The sequence below is a fragment of the Nycticebus coucang genome, chromosome 15 (assembly GCF_027406575.1).
Source record: "Nycticebus coucang isolate mNycCou1 chromosome 15, mNycCou1.pri, whole genome shotgun sequence".
In the NCBI taxonomy this organism is placed as follows: Eukaryota; Metazoa; Chordata; class Mammalia; order Primates; family Lorisidae; genus Nycticebus; species Nycticebus coucang.
This window is the reverse complement of record NC_069794.1, coordinates 37265042-37269947: the sequence shown is the minus strand read 5'-3', so window position 1 is coordinate 37269947 and position 4906 is coordinate 37265042. Positions and strand designations below refer to the sequence as shown.

Sequence of the window (4906 nt, the reverse complement as noted above, 5' to 3'; positions counted from 1 at the left end):
GAATATTTTCATCACACTGGTTAACATAGCCTTCCTGGCATTTTCTTAGTTATTGTGTTAAGACATTTATATTCTACATTTAGTAAATTTCACATGTACCTTTGTAAGATGTACTGCAGGTGTGGTCCCACCAATTACCCTCCCTCCATCAATCCTCCCCCCTCCCCTTCCCTCCCTTTCCCCTTTCCCCATATTCTTGAGGAAAACTATGGAAGAAAAAGTATCCAATGTACTCAGCCCTGCTATGAAACTATTATAGCCTAAGAATATGGGGAAAGTTTACCCTATTATTAACATCTTGCTTTAGTGTGATAACATTTTCATAATTAATGAACCAATATTAATCTATTATTATTAATTAAAGTCCATAGTTTATCTTAGTCTCTGTGTGTTCCCCAGTTCTATGAGTTTTGACAAATGCACAGTGCTGTGTGTCCACCATTACTACACAGAATAGTTTCACTGCCATAAAAATTTCATGTGCTCATGAACGATTTACCCTTCCCTCCCTCTCTCAAACTCCTCGATGATTTAAATTCATGAAAATTTGATTCATATTGTTCCACCAGCAAAATAGAATAATGCTGAAAACGAATGCACACAGGAAGAAGAGTAAGTGCACTAGATTACAAAGACTGGGGTGGACCTCTTTCTTAATGTCCAGTGGCTTTTGTCTTAAGATTTGGCACAATATGTGGAAAAAAAAAGAATAATGCCAAAAATATGATAGAAATGAAGGGGCATTTAATTCTCATTTCATCATCTTCTTACCTTCAGGCTCTGCTTTTGCACAGTTCATTGATAAACATGAACTTAAGTAACTTCTCAGAAGGATTATCAATTATTTTCATCATCTATTTTTTTCTCTAATATTGGAACATCCTCTCCCCACCCCAACACACACAAAGACATGTCTAGAGTAAGAACAAGAACGGAAATTTTCTCCCTTCCTTTGCTATTGGAGATGAGAGGCACTCAATTGTAAACTTTGTGAGGACAATTATCTCTCATTCCCAAGTCATTACAATAGTCACACACTCTTGTAAGGAACACCATCTTCATCATGATCATGAACATCAGGAATTTTTACTAAGCACCTATCCGTGCATGATGCTGTTCAGCTTGACCTATCAGGAGGAGTTACCCAACAGTCTTTCTCCAGATGTCTGAGACTTGCCCAGAGCTTCGCCTGCCTCCCAGAGAGGGTGATGGGGTTAGGGAAACCTTTCTTTCACTCAGCATTGCCAAGCAGTTAGACTTAGCTCCCTGGAGGAGTAGTCAGGTCTTTTCCCTGCAACGCTATAGCATGTTGTAGAATCAAAACACATAAAAGATGGTAGAAGAGTCATTTCTCCACTCTTGACCAAAGGAACAGAAATTTCTCAGCTCTATAGCAACTGAGCTCCCTAAAGAATGGCATATTTAATTCCTATGAATATGCATGTATCACCTTTTCCAGCTTTTCATAGAATTCAACATTTCCTCTAGAACATGATACTTAATTGTTTTCCTTATTAGTTCAAAAAACATGTTGAGTACATTACCATGACTACTCCTTTAATTAATAAAAAGACTATTCAGTTTAAAAACAACTGACTCTTTTCATATTCAAGTTACTTTTTTGTAGCTATTATAAATTATTACCTTCCTCTACATCAGAGGTGTCTTATGACTAAAGGCCGAGACAGCCCCCATAACGCTCTTTAACAATGACTCTTATGTTTCTTTTGGTAAACTCATAATGTTAATTACACTGTGCACCAGATGGAGCGCCTTCCCTCAAGGACCTCAATGCACCTTGCAAATGTCATGAGTCATCAAAGCCCTTCTATAATGGAGGTAAGTATCCACGGTCACAATTTTATAGTTGAAGAAGCACAAAGAAGGTAAGTGTTTGTGTTTCTTAAAGTGAATATATTTCAGTCAAAAGAGTTAGTCATCATCTAAGGCAGAAAAACTCAAGAATATTTATGGAACCAAGAAATGAACAAAATGGTTCATGAGAAACACTTGGTTTCCTGGCAATGAATACCTGGATCATATTATTTTGAAGAGTCACAGGTGAATAGATCGGAAGTTATCTACTGCTAATTAATCAATCTCTACAATGATTAGTGTAGAAAATGTTAGAGACTTTTGTGGTGATTTAGCAAATCTAGAAAATGAAAATGGCCAAACATTTTTGTAACATGATACTGAAATACTGGAATTTAGTACTAAAAGATTCCAGAGGTTATTTAGTCAAGCTTTCCCATATCATAGATGAGAAAATTAAGATCCAGAAAGGTTAATAGGTGGCTTGCATGAAATCACTCAGCATTTAAAACTTTAATTTGATTTCTTTTGTAGTTGCTCCTGTTTTAGAAAGGGTTTAATTTGGCTCAGTCACTCAGCTGGCATTAATGACTAGGATCCAGACTGCTTACCCTAACTCATCCATCTTCTCACTAAATTCCACTTCAAAAAACTTTAATTAGTGCTTTTTTGTACCTTAAGTATCATAAAATCATAGGATGTGACATTTGTAAAGAGGTTATTTTTGTTATTATTTTCTTTAATCAATTAGGAATCTGATATTCGGGAGTTTAAGGGATTACTCCAGGCCCCATAGCTGGTTTCTAGAAGACAGAGGCCTAGAATTCCCCTTCTCTCTCTTTTTCCTACTTCAAAGTCTGGAACTTTTGTCTATTGATCATGATCCCAATAATCAAAACTTATTCTGATTTTTTCTGAATTCCTCTCATAGTAATGACAAATGGGCAACAAGCATAATAATATTAAAGATTTAAGGTTGGGAAAAAAGAGAGAGAGAGAGAGAGAGAGAGAGTGCAGGACTTGTCATAGGTCAGTAGTAAATAATTGAGATTATACTCATTTATTTGTTATTTTTTAAACCTGAGAATCCAGATGATGAAGGGTATAGTTCATCCTAAAGACAGTGAGGCATTACAAGATCCCAAAGTCCTTCCTGACTTTTCCAAGATTGAACTATTTCCATCACGATTTCAAGGTTGTGTATTTTTATTTATGATGGAAATTGTCAACTACAAGTAAAATGGATAGTAGCCCTTATTGAATAAGAATATTTAGTTAAAATACTAAATGATATTAGTTAAGCATCATTGATGATAGCTAAGAATTTCTAGCATTTTTATGAATTTTAAGTTTGAATCATCTCATTCTGTGATCATAATTCTTTAATTTAATGGGATCACCAAATGAAACAGAAGAATGCTTGAATTAGTTTTCAAGATAGTTTTTCCTCTATTATACATAGCCTTTCTTCCCTTGGAAGTTAGTACATAAATATACACAGATTATCAAGTCTGTTTTTTTTTAATTCTAGAATGAAATCATCCATATCAAATAAATCTTGCAATACAGTAACTTTCCATTTATATGATGTTTTTAGCTAAAGCTGGTAATGAGTGTGGGCAGTTCTTCAGAGATCTCTGTGAGCTGCTGAAATAGATGACTCCTATTACAGAGATGGAGAAGGAGAGAGGAGGGGCGGGGAGGAGAGTGGCTTAAGGCTTTCCTTGAGCCCCAGTTATGAAGTGGTCAAGTGTTCCTGTTACGTTTCAACTTTAATGACCAATGATGTATGTCTACAGAGGTTGTATTGGGCTATGATTCTGAAAGTAATAATAATCTTTATTCTGCTGGCTTTACTTCTTGTTTCCTTGGCACACGTAGGCTCACCATCTGAGAATGACTCCCCGCTGCTATATGTTTAGGAAATCAGTCTCAGAGTTCCCCGTTCCCGTTTATCTCTCTGTGTGTCCTGGGGTCTTTGAAAGGTTGTGCTGTGGAATTTGTACTGCGAGTTGAATATTAATAAGATAAGGAGAAGAAACAAGTTTCCCCTTTCCTTTACAGCCCCAAACTGGCACTGTGAACAGGAAAATCAGCTCACTTGGGTAGGCCTACATGTCCCAGCTCTGCTCAGTTCCCTGTTAATACCTCATGACAACTGGGGGATCGCCTTACAACAGTGTGGATTTCCTAAGTAAAACATTCAAGAAATCAGCACGCTTTCCTTCAGTTGAGTGCTTTATTTTATTAGGAAAACTGAAATTTTAGCCTGCTGCTCTTCTTTTTACTGAAACAAAGCATCTCCAACCCCCTAAAGAAATACGTCAATAGTCCATTTTATGCCTGTAGTTTGTAAGTACAAAAGCTTATTTCCATAGATTTTCCCTCTGGCAGACTCTTACTTTCCTCTCCTTGTCTAGGCTCTCAACTTCAATGTCAAAGAGGCAAAGGATCTATAGAAAAATATTTTAGGTTGTATGCAAGTGAGGCTTAGAGTGAGAAAAGTTGAGATGGGACGTTGAATCTGCGCTCTTTCCCTTTATTCTTCTCTATGGCTGATGGATAGGTAAACCCAGAGGCAGCGTTTTAATCAGAGGTTATCACACGTTGAGCTCTTCCATCTTTTATCACCTGAGAATACCAAAATGTTCAGCAGCAATTGGAATGGAATCCTCACAACACCTTTTAAAATTAAACAGAGGGCTTGAATTATGAGCCTCATTTGTTAGAGAAACCAAACAGGGATGTTAACAGGAATTACCCGAACCCCCAAATATTTATAGCTTTACTTAATGGAAAGTCTAAATTTAAGTTCTTGCCTGAAGAATTTGAATTCAGGCCAGTTCAACAAATTGGCAGGCATCTCTACCATGGGCCTGAACAAGGCTATCTGAAAGGTGTACTACAATTTGGGAAAAGAAAAGAAGGCTTAACTCCAGGCTAGTTTCCAAGCCACTGACTTCAGCATTTAATATTATCACTACTTAGAATTATATGCTTTTCTTCCATATATCGTGTTCTGCAGTTGGAAAAAGTGTGCAGAGCTATGTGCCAACCAATAAATGCTCAGATATCGGAATGGAGTGAATAA

General features: G+C 36.7%; 1 non-coding gene across 1 annotated transcript; it reads left to right on the top strand.

The window, feature by feature from the left end:
* The first annotated feature begins 529 nt into the window (after positions 1 to 529).
* Positions 530 to 696, top strand: LOC128567138 (small nucleolar RNA SNORA81). The gene has a single exon (XR_008374791.1). It is a non-coding gene; the product is annotated as a small nucleolar RNA SNORA81 (small nucleolar RNA).
* Positions 697 to 4906: the final 4210 nt, after the last annotated feature.